Source organism: Perca fluviatilis, chromosome 18 (genome assembly GCF_010015445.1).
Source record: "Perca fluviatilis chromosome 18, GENO_Pfluv_1.0, whole genome shotgun sequence".
NCBI lineage: Eukaryota > Metazoa > Chordata > Actinopteri > Perciformes > Percidae > Perca > Perca fluviatilis.
The window spans coordinates 9,245,024-9,266,994 of record NC_053129.1 but is presented as its reverse complement, the minus strand read 5'-3'; the positions used below and the strand labels follow the sequence as shown (position 1 = coordinate 9,266,994).

Genomic DNA, 21,971 nt, shown 5'->3' with positions numbered 1-21,971 from the left:
AGAACTGATATTTTGACATTTCTATTCCGGTGAAAGTCTTTTTGTTCTGAAAATGTCACGTCCTGACTGACCTTCTCTACAAAAAACTTTTGTCATTACTCAATCCCCTCACACAATGTCTGCATTATTTGACTCCGGCCTTTGCTCCGAGCCCCTTAGTTCACTTTTTAGAGACACTGTAGAGACCCATAATGCCTGAGAATGTGTCCTGCGACAGAGCTGAGAGGCAGCGCGGATGGAAAACTGGACCTTAATGATCACAGATGGAGAACTAGCTTAACCCCTACAGAGCAAAAACTTTTCCCTCCTCTGGCTTCTTTCATCGCTGCCAGAACATTGGTACGTTCAACAATCGGCTTGCCATGAAACTTTTGCTTCAAATTTGAAGTTGGAAAAAGGGTAATCCATTGCAATATACCGCAGAATGTTTTTCCGGTGTTGCGCCGTACTCTGTGACCCATAAGAAGGTGTGACCGTAGCGCCGTCTACCTGCCGTAAATCATTCTATGACTTTGCGGGAAATATCGGACTTGGAAGAGGCATTAATAAAAACGATATAAAAAAAAAAAAAAAAAAAAATAAAAAAAAAAAATAATAAAAAAAATATATATATATATATATATATATATATATATATATATATATATATATATATATATATATATATATATATAGTGGTAGTGCAAATAAGTCCAATAGTGCAAGGAATGTAGACATTGTAATAATATAAAATGATATAGCAGTGCAAGGTTAAACTTAAATAAAAAGACAGCATTAAATATGGGCATTATAAGGGAATAAAGTAGACAGTAGGATCGACACAAATCACCAGTCACTATTAGAGGTAATAAGGTTACAGCCATTGTTCAAGTATTGAGTTAAAGTTAAAGTATTAAGTTCAGCTTTGTTAGGTGGTCAGTGTAGCGTGAAGCACGGAGATTAAATGAAGTCTCAGCACGGTTGCATTGAGTGGTCTTTGCTCCCAACGTCCTCATCGTAATCATCATCATCATCATCACCTTTTCTATATGACCCATCATCTTCACAACAAAGCCGTCTCTGGAGAATTCGCCATTCGAGATTTAGTCCTTCCTCTGACACGTCCTCTGTCTTTCTCTTCTTCCTCTGCCATATTCTCCTGAAAGGCGTCCAGCAGTCTGAAACCTTAATTCAATAAGAGATAAATTGGAAAAATGTGCAAGTGCGAGGCATATTTTGGGCCGGCCGGAGGAACGTTTTGAGAGTGCACTTCATACTTTCTAAAAAAAAAAACATAACTGCCCCTCTTCCCTCCTTCATTTTCTCTGTCTGTGCTGTAAATCGTCCCAGGGTTCCATCTGCTTTCTTGCCGTAGAAGAGTTTGAGACTGTTCATTAGACTGACACAAACCAGAGCGGGTTTGTAAGGGTGCTCCCAGGGAGCGGCGAGGGAAGGGAGGGAGAAAGAGAGCAATCTTGGCCTCGGGCCCAAACCGCTGACCCCGGCCGGCCTTTTGTTTGGATCGCTATACAGAGGCGGATGGATAGGTACAGATGTAGTAATGGAGAAATAAATAGAGGAGAGGGCTAGCCCACTCCATTTCTTTTGTCTTACTTGATGAAGACCTTTGAGTCCATCCATAAATTGCGCTAAAAGGCTAGCTGTAGAGCTAGCGATTTACCATGCCTCCCTCCCTCTCTTTGTCTCTTCATCCCTCTCTGCCACGTTCTTTCTTGTACCTCCTTTTTCTCAGTATCCTCGATCATTTTCTGCCTTTCTACTTCCTTCCTTGTTCACCTTCTTATCTTCGTCTTGTCTTGCCCTATCCTGAGCCTTTTCTTCCTTCCTTTCCTCAAAAACAATAAAAATAAATAAAAAGTACTGGAGATCGGCAGCCATTGTTTTTGCAGAATTTCAGTAGTGGTTTAGCGAATTAACCGTGTTTGTTTTTGTTAACATTGAATTTCATGTCTGTTTTCGTTTCTTTCTTTTTTTTTTTTTTTGCCTACTCGTGAAGAACCAGATATTTTTCTTTCTCAGCCAGCAACTTTCCCCTTCTTCCATGTGGATTAAAAGGGACAAAAACCATGTTCCCCCCGCGCTGCGTGCCAGTTTGATAATGGACACACCTGCATACAAACAATCCCATATGGCACATATATGCATACACACACACACACACACACACACACACACACACACACACACACATGGGTGTACACACAAACGCATACCCCCGTCAACATGACTGAACTACAGCAAACATTTGGCTTGCATTTTCTTTTGGCAGCTTCTTTTGGGGCGGGGGATGGAGTAGATTGAATAGGAGCAGCAGTACTTCAAAGCTCTCTGTTTTTAGTACGGTGTTTCACTACTGCTCATTTTGTTTTGGATCCCTGGTGGAGCAGCAGCTCTACGAACAGCGCAGGGCTCCGAGTGGCTGACTGTGACCCTGGGCAGTCTCAGGGTCGGGGGGGGGGCTGCGGAGGCTGAGGGTTCTGGCAAAGCAGCCCTGCCTGGCTTCTGTGTTCGGGTATGTTTACTAATGGCACTCGCTGGGGTGTTGGCAACTCCTCAATCCCCACGATATGTTCTCGGTGGTCGCCGCTGCTTGACTGGGTTGGGTAGAGATGTGCGGAGCTGCTTTTAACACGGGCCTGAACTCTTTGTCAGACAATTCCCACCCTCCTTTGCTGCTTTTTTCATACAGTTCATTTCTTTATTTTATTGCAGTTTCCACTTCTCCACATTCTTTTCCTTTCATGCCTTTTTTAAATTTTTTTATATATATTTTTTGATCTTTTTTGTTTTATGTGATCAACAGTCCAAAAATTCAAAGATCTTCAATTCAGGTTTATGGAAAGCATTTATTTATTATTATTTTTTTTTTGTGATTAACAATTTATTTATTTATTTGTAACACAACACACAAAACGTACAATTTGCAACATGAACATGTGTCGTCATTTTTAGGCCTTTTATTTGTATAGGACAGCTGAAGACGTGAAAGGAGTGGGAGGGGGGGGGGGGAATGACATGCAGCAAAGGGCCGCAGGGCGGAGTCGTACCCGCGGCCGCTGCGTCGAGGAGAAAACATCTATATATGGGCGGACTCTACCATGTGAGCTACCCAGGCAACCATAGCGCACTTTTTAATTAACTTCATCAGTTATCAGGCAAATTAAACGCTGATACAGATAATCTGCAAACTGCCCAAAAAAAACGGCCCGATAATCGGTCTACCCTTAGTCTGGCTATCATCAAACTAGTCTGGACCCAGCTTCTTATGTGCTTATCCATCTCCCAGAACAAATCATCTTGGGCAGAATGGAACCTGGCTCCCTGCAATCAGGTATAGGTTAACATGTATACTAGTCCAGAATTTCTGGACCTTATCACAGGACCATAGGACATGAAGTAATTGGCCTGCCTTTTGTAAAGTGCTCATATTATGGCTCATTTTCAGGTTCATAATTGTATTTAGAGGATATATCAGAATAGGTTTACATGGTTTAATTTTCAAGAAACACCATATTTTTGTGGTACTACACATTGCTGCTAGCCTGAGCCACATCAAGATGTTGGTTCTGGGAACTCACCATTGGCAAGGCTCAAACCGAGGGGCGGGATAAACGGTTGTCTTTCACATTCCCTCTGCACTCATAGCCAACCAGAGCAATGCTAGTTGATAGATTAAACTTTTGCCGTATCCGGTCGGCAAAACTCCGAACACATCTTCCTTTTTTAAGAATGACTTCAGTGCCGTTCTTTTCTCAAAGAAAAGCTTAACTCCAAGTCTTCCAGAGTCGCGGCTAAAGCCGATTCCAAAGACCGCTGTTCGCCGGCAGCAGCAGCAGCCATCTTCTTTGTTTCCAAGTAGCAGGGAATTCCCGCGGAACCGTCGCAACTCTGCCGTCCTTATGTTAAGCCCGCCCACCGACTCTATACACGATGTGATTGGCCTGACCAGAATTTGGTTTTTCCAGCTCAAAAGCCAACGGAGAGTTGCTAGACCGACCCTGGCTGCAAATTACAGTTGCTGCCGCTAGGGTGCGTCTAGATTTCTAGGTTACATTGCTGCAGCTCCTCTTTTCACCCTGTGTGTTGAGCTCTCTGTTTTAGCTAGAGAGTGAGGCATCTCACTTCTGTTCCATCTTTGTTGGGAGTCGCACATGCGCAGTAGCTAGGTAAGGACTACTAGCCAGTCAGAAGCAGAGTATGAGGGCGTGCCACGCTAGCAGCTAGGCGAGCATTATAACGTGTGTTACAAAGTGACCATGTTTGTCTCTGAAGTAAAGGCTGGACTACAAATGGAGCAGTTTGGGAACAGTGTTTTCTGTTGGAGATGGTAAGTCCCTTTGGGGTGGACTTTGGGCTTTTTCACTTTGTAAACCTATAACATGCACAAAAAAAGATATATAACACAATAAAGGAAAGGGGGGAAAAAAACAAAAAGCAAAATATGAGCACTTTAAGTGATGAATAGCTTATCAAAATAGGTTCCGATTCATTTTCTGTCGTTCACATAATCAATCATTGACTCATCCTATCGTATCTAGTTGTCCATCAGTGTCAGATGTCCTAGCCATAGTTTCATCAGTTGCCTGTGTCAGCTGCTCATGTGCTTCCTCAGTCCAACATGTGCAACATGGCGTCGCAAAATAAACGATCAAGTCCTGTTTTTCACCCGTTTTATCTCGGCATCAGAATCTCATGTCTTAGCTCCAACAGGTATTGTGCCAAATTCAAAGGAAAAAAAAACGACAACACGTACTTAGCTGTTTCACTTTTGCCAAAAATAAAAAAAAGGTTTTATGTTTATTTAGGTGTTTTTGTTTTAGACCTGTCTTGACAGGAAGAAAGACAGACCACAGAGAGAAAAGTGCTATTTTTCTTCTCAATGATGGCGCTTTAATGCAACTCATGATTGAAATCAGACCTGATTCAATGCCACAAAGCTTTACTAGATATGTGGCTAGCGTTTGGGTTCAAGTCATGGTAGACACAGATGATGTATGGTATTAACTCAGATTTTGTTTCAATTATTTCTTCTTTCTTTTTTTTTTTTCACACATTGCAACAATGTGTGCACTTCATTTCCCAGAGATCACTTTTTCCAAAACAAACTGCTTTTACTGGAAACAGAATTTTTACTGTCCTGTATGATAAAGTTTCCCTATTCCCGGAGATCAACTTTTTGGATCATCGAATATCAAATAGCTTTAGTTAAACGGGTATAGCTTTAGGTTGGACTTAATGTTTTGTTGTGTCAATTGAATTTGAAGATTAGCAAAGCAGACTTAAAAAAAAAACAAATAATCACTCTCTTTCTCCTTATAAAAAGGGGCTTTGTGTGTTTCCTAACTAAAGACCAGTTAGTTGTTTCCTGTCGTCTTAAGAAACCAAGGCCTATTAGGACATGGGGCTTGAAGCCAGATAGCTCCCTCCTTGAAAGCACGAGAGCCCATACATGTACAGATGAACGCACACAACTCTTGGCAAGTCTTACGTCAGCCTGTAGGACTCTGCTCTTGACGGTCCCTGGCTGCCAGCGCAGACATGAGCCCTCTAGCAGGAAGCCCTCAGCTGTCACGGCCATCCCGAGGGCGTTTCACCGCGTAGAGTTTGACGACAGATGCGTGTGTGTGTGTGTGTGTGTGTGTGTGTGTGTGCGTGTGGGTGCGTGTGTGCAAGATTGTGTCGCTGTCCTTGAGTTCCTCTCCTTGCAGGTTTTGTATGTGAACACATACTTTTTGTACCTTTTTTTTTTTTACTTGAGTGTTTAAAATGAAGGGTGGAGGTTTTCCGACTGTTCCCTGTGTTGTGTTCTTTCCAGTGACTCCACATTACTCCACCTATTCTGCCGTCCTGTTTCTCTCCGGCACTTTCACGTTATGTGTTTCTAAACAACTTGTCCGTAGCTGACAAGTTGTCACTAAGGCACTACGTACTAAGTTGTAACATATGTTACAACTTAGTAGACTTTCGTATTATCATGACTACATGGTTAGATTTAGTATGCTATAGAGCAGTCGTTCTTCAATACCGTAGCCCCATCGAAATATCTTTTTATTCCAGTACCCCCTCACCAGCACCAAACATTTTGGGTAGAAACAAAATGCCTAGCTACATAAAGAGGCGCAATACAGCGCTCCGCCATCAGTGTCTGATTCACAGTGACATTGTGATTTAAAAAAACACTTAAATACTTTCAATTTATATTGAATATTTAGAATGTAATACTAAATGCATTCATTGTCATAGTGTATCATTATTTTAGGAAATAAGCATGAATGATACGTTGTAAATAAACATTTTCCAAAGATCTAACATACCCCCCTGCAGTCCTCCAGAGTACCCCTAGGGGTACGCGTACCCCCATTTGAGAAAGACTGCTATAGAGGATGCCATTGGAACACGTAAGAGTCTAAAGGCCCTGACTCTTTTTATATATTTTAGTTTATGTATTCTTACGTACGTCTGTATGATTGTTGTCTTTTCCTGTTGCACTGCAAGTGGTTGGTTTTTTCATTTTCTTTATGTATGTAATTACACAAGGAACTATGACAGATAAATGAATCTTGATAGCGTAGCCCAGTTGGCCCAAACTGGTCCGACTGGCTAACTTTACCATAGCAAATTTTTTAAGAAAAGGTGTGCGAGCCTCTTTGCATTCTTATTATAACTGCTATTATTGTTTGTGGTTTGAGGTAGAGAAAACACAGTGAAATTTCCAGTGAAATCTACTGCCTCATAGCTATCACCTGGTATATATGTTGTCACAGGAAAAAAGGATAAGAATAAAAATGATTGTAAATGACCCTTAGTAGAGTCTAGGAGGAGTAGTGGTATGTTACTGATGTTGGAGCGTAAAGGCGCTGACACACCCACCCCAAATAATTGTCCGTCTGACAGTCTGGCGAGGTCAGTGACTCGAGTCGGTTCGGTGTGTTTCGTGCCGCCGTCAGTTGGAGGGGCCGTCAGCGTCCGTTTTGGCCGATTTGACTTGTTGAATCGGGAGGCGGGCAGTCGGACTCAATGGCCAATCTGATTGGTGGAGCCCTAGCCCTCGACTAGGGAATCAGTGCACATATGTTACAACACTTACCGGAAATGACAGGCCGGGATAGGCCTGACGAACGCCTCTCAAAATCTGATGAAAATCTTTCAAACTGACCATTTTCGATAAATATTCAGCCTATTTCTCGCTTAAAATGTTTTCAGAAACACGTTTCGGTGAACTATTTTGGTAAAATCTGAGATTGTATTCCCGAACGGCCGCCATTATTGTTCGGGTTTGAAATCCGGGAGCAGACAGACCCACGTGACGCGTTCGTCGTTTCAGTTTTTCATTTTTTTTTTGGGCGACAATACAGATTAGCGCCACCCTGCTGTTGTCGGCGTCGCCTTGGTGTGTTCCGAGGCTCTTTTTTGGAGCCGACTGATCAGTCCGACGGTCGGCCGTCAGGTTGGTGTGTCAGGGCCTTAATCCTACTGACAGATTGTATGTAGAAATACGGTTTGCTCTCCTGCGATTCAAAGAGTGCAGCTGGGTCTGGTCTACGTCAGCTGTCAACAATACTCTGGCAGGGCGGACCAGAGCTGTGCCATCCCTTCTGTTACCGTAAGCGCAGCAGGTTTATAGACCTCTGGAGACTCTGTGCTACAGTCAGGCCTGCTGCTTAATTTGGTGGACCTAATTGTGAATTGTGGAGTTTCTTTGTTTTGTTTTTTTTGTCTCAGGGGTCCGTCACATTCTCATTTATTAAACTGTGGTTCAGGTTAATGTTGTAAATTACGGTGGATCGGTGGATATTTCAGTGACATTGCTTTGAGTCTGATTTACAGCTTACACCCCCTCTCCCATCTTTGGCTGTCACTTTTTTGGAGACGCTGTCCAGTGGGAGAAGCTTTTGAAAATATGATAAATGCGCATTTAGATTTTGGAGCAAAAGCAGACACCACAGACTGTACAGTTTTCACAATCGCAATATGAAAACATTGGCTTAGCTCCTATATGCACATCTGTGTCTTGTATTGGTGTGAAGTATACCCAGAATACTGAAGCATATTAGTTGAAGTTACCTTAATAGCTTAATAACCGGGAGTTGTTTCTCCCGATCCTGTGAATATCTTCAAATAATGGCTTATTATTGCAAACCTGCTGTCACGCTCACTTCTCCTTCACATGCACTTCACATCACACCCTTCTTCCTCCCTCCTTGCTCTCTTATTCAAGAAACAGAACTAGCTTTGTTTTTGTAATAATCACTGGGGCCTAAATCACATTTCCAAAGCTCGGAGGTCACAACAACTTCCCCTTTGGGGTTTGATTTAAGTGCCACTTAGGCCCGCTACTGTAGCTAATCACGAGGATTTATTGAGTGCATCACCAAGGGGCCGGAGGACCAAGGAATGTTTGCTGGCACCCTGCTGCAGGTGTTACAAACCTCTTTTCTTCCGTCCCGTCTTTCTTTCCCCTGGTCTATTATAGCTGCTGATGGAAGGCAGCTGGAAGTCCTTTGCTTGTTCTCCACTTGTTGGGTTAAGAAAAGGGGTTTCTGTTGGTGGAACATAATGCTGGCAGCACTCCCCCCCCTCCTCCTCCTCCTCCTCCTGTCGCCGGTCACTCCCCAGTCCGGAAAGTCCTCCACGTAAAGCTTTCATAATTACATTGATCTTGAGGGGGCCTTTTTTACGACCTGCTGACACATTCAATCACTTTTCAGCACGGCCCTTGTTAAGGGCTCCTGTGTTTTGCATATTCCACGTTCGTGTCCAGCCGTTCTCGTATTTCTGGTAATTGGGAGTTTTCACATGGTCCTGAAGGAGCGGGGTAAAGGATGGAGGATGGAGGAAGAAGCGAAGAAGAGAGGGAAGGAGCAGCGTCGAATGGACCGAGTGGGCGGTTGCTCAATCGAGAGACCGTCAGACTCTCCAGAGGCATGTACTACAAGATCCAGATGTTGTAACCCTCCGACGTACACCCAACCCCATCACACTCATGTCCACTATACAGTACATATAACCTTAGAGATGGATCACATTGCATCGAAGGCATTACAGCACTCTTGGATAGTACTTGTGTTCGCGCCGTCGTCCATGGTGCCTCTCGGTTTTGTTTTCCAGGCTTAATACAGGAAGTCATTATTTGGCTCTGCCTTATCCAAGGAAACATATCTGTTCCCTTGCCCCCCCATCCCCCCCCTCCTCCTCCTCCTCCCACCCACTTTGAATTTCCACCCGATCACGTCTTTGGTCTGGTTTGAGTGAACGCAACAGCGGGCCAGAGCTAATGAGCTTGCTGTGATCTAAGAGCAATGCCATCTATAGGCATTCACCCCGGCCTGTGCCAAATGCCAAACGCTTAACCTGGAAATGGGAAGGAGTGATAGAAGAAAATATCCACATTGGAAGCTTTTAAGGGGCCTTATTTGGAGAATTTGAATCTGATTATTATAGGCTTGTTTTGGCCTCAAGAAGTGTCTCAAGGAAGTCCAAGTAGTTTGCGACACAAGTGCGTCAATCCTGGGAAAAGTAGTCCCATAATGGATGATAAAATGAGGCGTGAGATTAGGGCTAGATGATATGACCTAAAATCAAAATCACGATTAATGCACGATTATTTTGTTGTTGTTGTTTGTTTTCGGGGTTTTTGGCCCGCATAGTTCACTGACAAGGTTTGTACTGTAAATATGCTGAGCTATTAAAGGTGGGATATTCTTTTCTCAACCAAAGAGTGCATATCTTTTTTTGGGGATTTAAAAATAATTGAAGGAAACACACACCGATGAACTATTTATGGTTATTTAAAGTGCTGTTAGTTAAATTCGTTATTAACGCCGTTAATGCAAACCCATTTTAATGGCGTAAATTTTTTTTATTGCGAGATTAACGTTGTTTTTGGCATAGCAAAAATTTTAGTTTTTTTCACATGCTGTTGCAACAACTAGTAACGTTAGAAAACCGGATCTAGCTAGACCGGAAACACATGTTTGCACACACTTGTTTGGGCTTACAAGCCGGCCAAAGAGTAGTAGGTTAACGTTACGTTTTGAGTGTATGGTGAGCGCGAGATGCCGAAATGGATGCCAATAAGATTCTGAATGGAAAGTTTACTTTTAAAAAGTTGCCAAATGGTTCCATTGACGAGACCAAAGTGATGTGTGTGTTTTGTCGTTGTGAACTGAGCTTTCATCGCAGCACGTCCAGTCTGAAATACCACTTGATGGCCGAGCACACAGCTGATGCCAATTCCCCGCCCCCTCGTCAAAGACAGGCGACAAAAGCACAAAGCAAGCCGAATCCACTTTTCCATGTAGATAAGAGCATTAAAATGAGAAAAAATAATGGGACAAAAAGAAATAAGGGAAAATTTAGAATAGATAAAAATGTGCGATTAATTGCGAGTTAACTTTTACATTAATGTGATTAATCGCGATTAAATATTTTAATCGTGTGACAGCACTAGTTATTTATTGAATCTTTCGAACAATTGAAATTGAAAGCACACATTGCTTGAAATCGAAAACCTTTTCACATTTTAGTTTGAATGTAAAAAGCATGTTTTCTCAATAAATTGCCATTTCAAAAGCAGAAAATAGCCAGCATGTCTTGCATACAAAATACATTTTAAATATTGCAATGTCAAACGTAACACACAAGACTTTCACCCAGGAAACAACGAGGTGTGTGTGTGTGTGTGTGTGTGTGTGTGTGTGTGTGTGGTAAGGGTGCCGGTGTTTTAACCCAAACCATAATCTTTTGTTCTAATCTTAAAGCTTTAGCGCGTAGTTTCTGCCCCCCCCATGAGGAATTCTAAGTAATGACAACAAAACTGTCGGCGCGTCCACATGATACAAGCCTTCCGTGATCGCGCACCGCCCCTCTAAGCAGTTACTAGTAGCCAAGGAGGACACATAGGATTAAAAAAAAAACATGATGGACTCTTCAGAAGAGGTCATTATCTTTGCTTGATTTTCTGCCCGCGAAAGTCGTCGGACTTCACAATCTTCTGAACGTAGCCATATTGAGAAATCCAGAGAGAGTTGTCTTAATTAGCTTTGTAACAACTCATTTGGCAACGGCTTGAATGTAACAGACGTTTATTAATATCAAAAAGTTACGCTCTAAAGCCTTAAGCAGTCGTTTTGGTGTCCAAAATGATCTGTCTTCTACTACAGTTTTTCTTTTGTCGTCTAAACGTAACTGCAACGGCCGCTGTCAAGACCGTGACCTCAACGGTAATCGGAAACCGCCTAACAGTCACCTTTTCTTGGCTGAACTTACTACTTTGGGATCGTCTTTACTAAAACCCAAATGTTTCCCGGTAGTATGTTTTTAAGGGGAAATCACATGAACATGCACGGGGGGGTGGAGTATTAACAGGATAAAAAAAAAAAATGAAACAACCGACATGGGAAAGTTACGACGGTTAAAGGGTTTTGAAGTTCTTGCTTTTCGATGAATCATCCAACCCTAGGTGTGTTTATGCATGTTGCTTTAATGCTTTAATGTGACTTGCACCTACGATACCAAGACACATCCCTTGTGTGTGTAAACATACTTGGCAATAAAGCTTTTCTGATTCTGATTCTGATAGGATTGTTCTCAATCTTAACTCTTGCTCACCTTTCCCACTCCCCTTTTTCCTCCTAATCCCCCCCCCCCCCTTCCCCATCCTCCTCTTCCCTAAGTAACCTTTGGCATGAGAGGTCAGCGTTGTGTTCCAGCGGGGTGAACTTTGGTAATAAGACGGCAGGTTAGTGGGCGACCTGGAAGCGCTTTGTCCGCCTCTCCTGGGAACACAAACAGTGAAGGGACTAAGGCACACAGGAACAGCTGCAAGGCTGACGTCTCGTGCGCTCCGGCCTGCTTTGACGCCCATTTGTCATTTCCCTGGCAAGACAGAAATGTAAACACAAGACAAATCTCCGCGACTGATTCTCCTCAGGTGTTGTGTTGTGTGTGTGGGGGGGCCTGCCTTTCCAACTTTCCAGAATCCAGGGGTGGAAGAAGTATTCTGATCTTTTACTTAAGTAAAAGTATAAATACCACACTTTAAAAATACTCTGTTACAAGTGAAAGTCCCGCATTGAAAATGTTACTTAAGTAGAAGTATGTACGTTTAATCAGGAAAATGTAGTTGAAGAATTAAAAGTAAGTAAAGTACTCAATGCAGAAAGATGTTAGGAACTGGAAACGATGTGTTTAATGTGCTAACCATTTCAGCTGGACTTCTAGGACCTTATATTGTTGGGTAGTTTAATTAATAATAAAACCTTGCATTTTATAAACTACAGGTGTTTCATGTGCAAAAATCTTAATTTGTAAAGGAACTATTAACTAAAGCTGTCCGATTAATGTAGCGGAGTAAAAAGTACAATATTTCTCTCTGAAATGTAGCGGAGTAGAAGTAGAACGTGGCATGAAAAGAAAAAAGACCCAAGTAAGCGGACAAGTACTTCAAATGTGTGCTTAAGTACAGTACTTGAGTAAATGCACTTGGTTACAGTCCACCACTGACCGAATCTATGTGATCTTTGAGAAAATGCTGCTGTCTGAAAGTGTTTTTAGATGAGGAGCTTTGGAGTTAACTTTGCAAATAGTTGTCATGTTAATAATTCATGTATTGATAAAATCAGATGACACATTTCCTTGTGGCTGATCCCTCGAGCCAATGTTCTTGTTATTTGATCTTGTTCGAGCTACTGCCCAATTGCCAAAGAACCGGCTCTTTTGAGATCTCTGAAACGCTGCTTCTACCAACTTGCTCCTCTCTTTCTCCAGTCATTTATTATTTTTTTTAGTTGCACCAGAGTGAATGATCAACCCATCGAACAATGCGGTGCCAGGTGTGTATATGGGTGGATGTGCACTTGCCTGTGCATGTGGCTATTTATCTTTGGTTTTTACTGCTAACACTTAGTTCAAAGTATTTCAAAAGCCTTTAAAGGTAAGCTCAGTCAGGCGTTTTAACAGTTTGTAATGGGATTAAAACCGAGGGCTGACTTGCTTTTAAAGTTCACTCATCCCTTTTAACCCCAACTACCTCATCCTGGGATCATTTAATTTGTTTAGTCAATTCAATTCAATTTTATTTATAGTATCAAATCATAACAAGAGTTATCTCAGGACACTTTACAGATAGAGTAGGTCTAGACCACACGCTATAATTTACAAAGACCCAACAATTCCAGTAATTCCCCCCAAGAGCAAGCATTCAGCGCAACAGTGGCGAGGAAAAACTCCCTTTAAGGCCCGGGACACATTAACCCGATTATCGGCCGTGGGACAGTCTGGGGTCAGTGACTCAAATCTGTTCAGTGTGTCTCGTGCCGTCGTCCGTCTGGGGGGCTGTCGGCGTTCATTTTGGCCGACCTGACATGTTCGGTCGGTGGCAGGGAAATCGGGACTCACCCGGAAATGACGAGCGCAATGAGGTGACTACAGTCTCTCAAAATCTGATGAAAATCTTTTAAACTGACCTTTGTTGAGCTGAAATGAAGACAGATTCAGCAACTGCATGGCCTATTTCTCACTTAAAATGTTTTCAGAAACACGTTTCAGTGAACTATTTTAGTACAATATGAGATAGTATTCTGAACGGCCGCAATGACAGTCTGGCTCTCAATATCTTGAGAAAACAAACCCATGTGACGCGTTCGTCCAATCAGCTGCCGGTTTTCATTTCTTGGGCAACATTACAGATTAGCGCCGCCTGCTGTTATAGAGATGTATTACGTCTCGTCTCCTCTCGTCTTTTTGTTGTGTTCTGTGGCAGTTTTTTGGACCTCGGGGATGCGACTGACGAGGTAGGCGGTGTCTGACGGTGCCGGTTGGGGGTGTGATGAATAGTGGCAATAATAGTCACAGTAAAGATACTGGAACAATGACCAGAAATAGTAGTTGTAGTAGTTGTAGTAGTTCATGGCATAGCACGGCACTGCAGGGCGTAACCGGATGTAGCAGGGCAGAGCAGAGCATAGCAGGGCGTAGCAGGACGTAGCAGGGCGTTGCAGGACATAGCAAGGCGTAGCATGGCACTGCAGAGCGTAGCAGGACGTAGCAGGGCACAGCAGAGCATAGCAGGGCATAGCAGAACGTAGCAGGGCACAGCAGGGCGTAGCAGGGCGCAGCAGAGCATAGAAGGGCGTAGCAGCACATAGCAAGGCGTAGCAGAGCATAGCAGGACGTAGCAGGGCACAGCAGAGCATAGCAGGGCGTAGCAGGACATAGCAAGGCGTAGCAGGGCACTGCAGAGCGTAGCAGGGCACAGCAGAGCGTAGCGGGGTGTAACAGGGCATAGCAGGGCGCGGACCGGGACCACCGGGAGCTGCAACCATGATTTAGGTGCCACCCTAGTCCAAGGAAAAATGCTGGGCAAAAGAAACACATAAGGACTCTGGGGAATAAGCTCCCCAGAGCTAGGTTAGTAACAAGCATTTCTGGGACATGGATGCACACAGATGGAAATAGGGAGGAGAGAGAAACTCAATGTCTCAAAGGATGTCCCCCGGCAGTCTAAAACTATAACAGCATAACTAGGAGACTGTTTCACTCTTGCTGTTGCCTTTCGCGACTCTCTCTCTCTCTCTCTCTCCCCCATACGCCACTGCTTTCATCACTGGAGATCTCCGATGTTGATATCCCTGTCATCTGATACAGGTTTCTTTTTCCTCTTCTTCTTTTTTTGGCCTTTTTGGCCCAGTACGAGCCCCTGTGTGACTTTCAGAAGCAATTTACATATCTGGCATTAAATCGAACCGCTGAAAAAAGACACAAGTGAAGAAGAAGGGGATTGACGCTTCTTGGCTGGCGTCCATGAAGTACAAAGATTGCTAATCTGCTTGCAAAGTCTATTCCATTTCTTCATTGACTTTTGGAGCACTTGAGAAAACGGGCATACTTCAAGGCTTATTAAGTGCTCACGTTATGCTCATTTTCATAATTGTATTTAGAGGTTATATCAGAATAAGTTTACATGGTTTAATTTTCAAAAAACACCATATTTTTGTTGTACTGCACATTGCTGCAGCTCCTCTTTTCACCCTGTGTGTTGAGCGCTCTGTTTTAGCTAGAGAGTGAGGCATCTCACTTCTGCTCCATCTTTGTTGGGAGTTGCACATGCGCAGTAGCTAGGTAAGGACTACTAGCCAGTCAGAAGCAGAGTATGAGGGCGTGCCACGCTAGCAGCTAGGCGAGCATTATAACGTGTGTTACAAAGTGACGCGCGTTTGTCTCTGAAGTAAAGGCTGGACTACAATAGAGCTGTTTGGAGCAGTTTGTGAACAGGGTTTTCTGTTGGAGATGGTAAGTCCCTTTGGGGTGGACTTTGGGCTTTTTCACTTTGTAAACCTATAACATGCACAAAAAAAGATATTTAACACAATAAAGGTAAGGGAAAAAGCATAGTATGAGCACTTTAAACACACAGCATTTTACTAGCATGCAAATTAATGGCATGCCATTGACCCACCAGTGGAAAATATCAGGGAGGGCCAGAGCGAAAGGGAGAATGAGCACACATGGCAAAGCGCCACAGTAATTCTTGGCATTGATCCCCTATTGAACAAGCAAAGTTTTCTCAAGGCCGCTTGAGTTTGAGTTGGGAGAGACTTCCATTTGTACCGAATGAGACAGTAAGCCCTTTGGAATCCTATAGGCAGTTAGTACAACACAAAATACTCTTTTAAAAATGATAAAAGAGCACGGATTAGGGCATGGCATGCTCGAAGATAGTTGGTGTCTTCACATGAATTTATTGTCTTGATAGCCAATTATTGGCCGCCGCTTATAATTCAGACAAAACAAACAAGTGATGCGTGATGGGCTTTCATCCATGTTGAGTCTTATGAGGTAATTGGGAAAATATAGTTTTGTGGCTGATTGAAAGTGTTTCCATGTATTACTTGTTTGCTACAGGTTATGAATAAATGGTTAGGAAACAGTCTGTATATGTGAGTGTATGTCTCTGAATTGACAGCGTAACCCTTGACATAGAAACACCACCGACATGTCTGCAGGACGCTGTCTGACCTGGAGCCAGAGGCGCAGGAATAAACCAGACTTCACACTGCTGTCTTGTCTGTCTGGAGAGATGGCTCTCACTCTGAGGAAATGAGTCTACGATACACAGGCATTGCTCAAATTCCTCCCCTTGTGTCATCGCAGCTAAAGCAAATAGCGGCTTAGTGGGGAGGGTTCTGCCACTGAATCAACAGATTGTTTGTGTCTTCACAGGCTAAAAGGGAACATTTTCAGAATTGTGGAAAGGTAGGAATTTGGGGAGTAGTTGTTTTCACCCTAACCCTTTTGTTGTGAAACCAATGACTTGAGTATTTTTTTTTTGCCCCTTCCCTGGAATAGTGGCATTTTCAGTGCTTAGTTTGTCTGCCTTTACACTTCACGTTTTGAAGGGAGTTCTGTATTGGGAGGGAGAACTATGGACGAGAATCCCCAGAATTTTGATTGACTCTTTGAGAAATGAGAGCAGACTGTGACCCGAGCCATTGGATTAATTGGTGCATGCATGCTTGGCCCGGGCCTACAAATGACCTGGGGTAGATGGGAATTGTGTGCGAGACGGTTGTATGTGCATTAATTAGGGTTAATCTGGGTGATTCCTGGGACTAAATCAGCATGGAGGCCTGGGCCTTTCCACTCCAACACACTTTGTAGTAAGAAACACTGGAGAAGTTGGAGGATATTGGCAAAGGAAAGAATCCATATTAGCACTAATTTTTATTTTATTATATTGTTATACTTATTTAGCTTCGTCTTATTTATCACATACTTACTACCGCATCCTCATCTTCAAACCTTATTGTTCCTGCTTTTTACTGTCCTACACTACGCTCGATGGTGTTTTAAGCCCCCAACGTCGACTTCAAGGCAGCGCTGCGACCGTTGACTTCAAGGCACCTAACCCTAACCCTAACCATTACCTAATCCTAGTGCCTTACAGGCAGGTTTTCCAAATCCATGATTTGATCTTGACTGATTTTAAGGTCACAATTAGATTCAATTTTCGAATTTAAACTTTTTTAATTTTTTCTCAACAGGGACCGCATTGCCACTATAACAGCCACCAGATAACAGTTAACCGATTACTTTGCAACAACAGTTTGAGTTTCTCAGTGTTTTTGTTTTTTTTAGCACGGTAATTGAATGCACCATTAGTTAAACGACGTGTACTTGAAGGCACCATGGAGTCCCGTCGGAGCCCTAATGATTTACCTTCACTGTTTCTTTACCAAATTCTCGGGGAAGGCAAAATGTAACCACACCGGTGACGGTGAAGCCGGAAGATTTTCTGTTGTTTCTCCGTAACTTCTGACTCCGGCAGTGGCCATAATGTCTGGAATAGTCCAGCTGCCGGCTACTGATAAGCTAACGTTACCCTGTGTCTATAGCAGCTTGCTACCAGCCGGCAAGCTTCCCTGTGTCTGGTGTGGAGAGAGAAAACAAATACTCGGGGGATTGTCAATCCTGCTTCCAAATGTCGGTAGTCGAAATCGAAAGCTCATTTCGATCAATTTCCGATTTTAACATTGAAATCGTGACCCCACTACAGCATACTGATGTTTCTTCCTCTATCTTTGAAGACTGTGATGTTTGCCTAGGCAAGGACCATTTTCTTAGTTCATTTGAATAGTCAGAAACCCTTTCAGTGTTTGCTGTTGAAGATATTGTTTACTTTTACCTTTTAGTGTGTCTGTGTCAGCGATGTAAAACCTGGTTTATTTCCTTGTAAGACAGATCACATGGGACATAGAAAATGCTTGATATGCATGGAACCTAAAGTCAGAAACAGGGGGGCATGTTCTTGATTTAAAAAGTAATTTTACTACATAACATTCTTGCTTTTTGTATGCCAATATGTAGTTCCTCCCAAGGCAATAGCATATGTAGATAATGATTTTAGTTTTCAAGTTTGAATAATTTAGTTGGCCACACTTCCTCTGTTTCAGACAAGGAGGCTGGGGAGAAACGTTGAGCCATTATTTTTGTGTGAAATAGGTCCGTCTGACCTGAGGTCAATACTCTAAATTGGCTAAAAGTCCCCCGTCTCCTCATCTGTCCATATTTAAACTCCCTCTGTGGCTACCACTCTCTTCATCTTCTCCCTGTCGACGCACACCTTGGTAATTGGTGATGTGGACCATATGTTGGGTTTGAATGGCCTTCTGTTCTGAAGAGCCGTTTGACATACTCAAGAACATATCATAACCCCGTTATTAGGCTACCTGTACCTTCCTGGTCTGGCGTCTCGAGCAGGGGGATATAGTCGCCTAGTTCTTTCACCTCTTATCATTAACATCTCTTCTTCTCCCCACCTGTCAAATCATCGCCTATAGCCTCTCCTTGTGCAAAATGCTATGAGTTTTGTTCTGTCACTGTGTGTAATCTTCACCATTCAGTGACCTCCTCAGACCTTATTAACAGTCTGTGGGGACCCGGCAGTGGTGTTACCTTTCAGCGTGTTTTTGAATAGAGAAGTTTAGTACATATTTTGTGCCACGCATTGTGTCATTGCAGCCGATCTGCTCTGACGTCCTTGCAGCTCCTTGTGAACACGTTCCTAGTCTTTCTCCTCTCTTATCTGCCAATTAAAACAATATCTCTGGGCGCCTGGGTAGCTCACCTGGTGGAGCGCGCGCCCATGTACGGAGGCTCAGTCCTCGACTCAGTGGCCGCAGGTTCTTTTCCGACCTGTGGCCCTTTGCTGCATGTCATTCCCTCTCTCTGTCCCCTTTCATATCTAAGCTGTCCTGTCACAAATAAAGGCCTAAAATGCCCCCCAAAAAATCTTAAAAAAACAGTATCTCTTCCATCACTAGCTGGATAGTTTTAAATTGCTTGTTTCCAAAGTATTGTAATAGAAAGTGAACTACATGTTCATATATATATATATATATATATATATATATATATATATATATATATATATATATATATATATATATAGTTTTCCTATTTATAGTACGAATGCACCCATTGTAGAAGTTGTTTAGTTACTGTAGTTTATTGAGATCCCCATTAGCACTTAAAGAGAAGCTACTCATCCTGAGGTCTCTATTATTTCATAAGAATATTAGCCTACATAAACTGGATTACATAAATCCATAACAATCATACTCACAATACATCAAAAGAACAGCAAAAACATACATCAAAGGTACAACAAAACATGAACTTACATACATACCATTCTTCAATAGTTCATAACAGAAAGGAAGTACCTGAAAATGAATCTTCTAGCTCACAAAGAAAGCAAATTTCCAAACACCATTTCAAATCTTCAAAATCTATAGTTATTCTACACCATTTTTGTGTGTAAATAAATACGATTATAACTTTTTATGAAAACACATTTTATTACGTTCTAAAAATCCAAAAACTGTAATGCATTCCATGCAACCATTGCTCAAAAATGCACTTTGTATTAAATCAGTTCTACAGGGGAAGCAACACAAAACGACTCTCTGATGACTGGCGAGTACAGTACTCATGTCTTTCTGGAAAAAAATGACCGTTTTAGGTTGCTTTCACACTAGTCTCGCTTTGCCAGAACCTCCTCCAAAGCGCGCTGGAGGAGGGTCTGGCTACTCCACATAGCATTCGGGTATGGGAGGAAAACGTGCTCTGGTTTAATTAATTTCTTTAAACCAATCATAATCGTCTTGGGCGGTGATAAGCACCCGAGAAAAGCTGCGGTGCTGCTTTCAAGGCTGAATTTCAGGAAAGAGACTTCAGATACAGTATTAGGGGACCACTAAGGCCTATATAAAAGAGACTTCAGATACAGTATTAGGGGACCACTAAGGTCTATATAAAAGAGACTTCAGATACAGTATTAGGGGACCACTAAGGTCTATATAAAAGAGACTTCAGATACAGTATTAGGGGACCACTAAGGTCTATATAAAAGAGACTTCAGATACAGTATTAGGGGACCACTAAGGCCTATATAAAAGAGACTTCAGATACAGTATTAGGGGACCACTAAGGCCTATATAAAAGAGACTTCAGATACAGTATTAGGGGACCACTAAGGCCTATATAAAAGAGACTTCAGATACAGTATTAGGGGACCACTAAGATCTATATAAAAGAGACTTCAGATACAGTATTAGGGGACCACTGAGGCCTATATAAAAGAGACTTCAGATACAGTATTAGGGGACCACTAAGGCCTACATAAAAGCGACTTCAGATACAGTATTAGGGGACCACTAAGGTCTATATAAAAGAGACTTCAGATACAGTATTAGGGGACCACTAAGGTCTATATAAAAGAGACTTCAGATACAGTATTAGGGGACCACTAAGGCCTATATAAAAGAGACTTCAGATACAGTATTAGGGGACCACTAAGGTCTATATAAAAGAGACTTCAGATACAGTATTAGGGGACCACTAAGGCCTATATAAAAGAGACTTCAGATACAGTATTAGGGGACCACTAAGGCCTATATAAAAGAGACTTCAGATACAGTATTAGGGGACCACTAAGGCCTATATAAAAGAGAGACTTCAGATACAGTATTAGGGGACCACTAAGGTCTATATAAAAGAGACTTCAGATACAGTATTAGGGGGACCACTAAGGTCTATATAAAAGAGACTTCAGATACAGTATTAGGGGACCACTAAGGTCTATATAAAAGATACTTCAGATACAGTATTAGGGGACCACTAAGGTCTATATAAAAGAGACTTCAGATACAGTATTAGGGGACCACTAAGGTCTATATAAAAGAGACTTCAGATACAGTATTAGGGGACCACTAAGGCCTATATAAAAGAGAGACTTCAGATACAGTATTAGGGGACCACTAAGATCTATATAAAAGAGACTTCAGATACAGTATTAGGGGACCACTGAGGCCTATATAAAAGAGACTTCAGATACAGTATTAGGGGACCACTAAGGCCTACATAAAAGCGACTTCAGATACAGTATTAGGGGACCACTAAGGTCTATATAAAAGAGACTTCAGATACAGTATTAGGGGACCACTAAGGTCTATATAAAAGAGACTTCAGATACAGTATTAGGGGACCACTGAGGCCTATATAAAAGAGACTTCAGATACAGTATTAGGGGACCACTAAGGTCTATATAAAAGAGACTTCAGATACAGTATTAGGGGACCACTAAGGCCTATATAAAAGAGACTTCAGATACAGTATTAGGGGACCACTAAGGCCTATATAAAAGAGACTTCAGATACAGTATTAGGGGACCACTAAGGCCTATATAAAAGAGACTTCAGATACAGTATTAGGGGACCACTAAGGTCTATATAAAAGAGACTTCAGATACAGTATTAGGGGACCACTAAGATCTATATAAAAGAGACTTCAGATACAGTATTAGGGGACCACTAAGGTCTATATAAAAGATACTTCAGATACAGTATTAGGGGACCACTAAGGTCTATATAAAAGAGACTTCAGATACAGTATTAGGGGACCACTAAGGTCTATATAAAAGAGACTTCAGATACAGTATTAGGGGACCACTAAGGTCTATATAAAAGAGACTTCAGATACAGTATTAGGGGACCACTAAGGTCTATATAAAAGATACTTCAGATACAGTATTAGGGGACCACTAAGGCCTATATAAAAGATACTTCAGATACAGTATTAGGGGACCACTAAGGTCTATATAAAAGATACTTCAGATACAGTATTAGGGGACCACTAAGGTCTATATAAAAGATACTTCAGATACAGTATTAGGGGACCACTAAGGTCTATATAAAAGAGACATCAGATACAGTATTAGGGGACCACTAAGGTCTATATAAAAGAGACTTCAGATACAGTATTAGGGGACCACTAAGGCCTATATAAAAGAGACTTCAGATACAGTATTAGGGGAACACAAAGGTCTATATAAAAGAGACTTCAGATACAGTATTAGGGGACCACTGAGGCCTATGTCATGGGACCTTTAAGTAGTCTTACGTTCTACATTC

The 21,971-nt window shown here is 42.2% G+C and overlaps 1 protein-coding gene across 2 annotated transcripts in view; it reads left to right on the top strand.

The window, feature by feature from the left end:
• The window catches only part of disp1 (dispatched homolog 1 (Drosophila)), a 133,180-nt gene that overhangs the window by 21,209 nt on the left and 90,000 nt on the right, over positions 1-21,971 (top strand). The window lies entirely within an intron of this gene.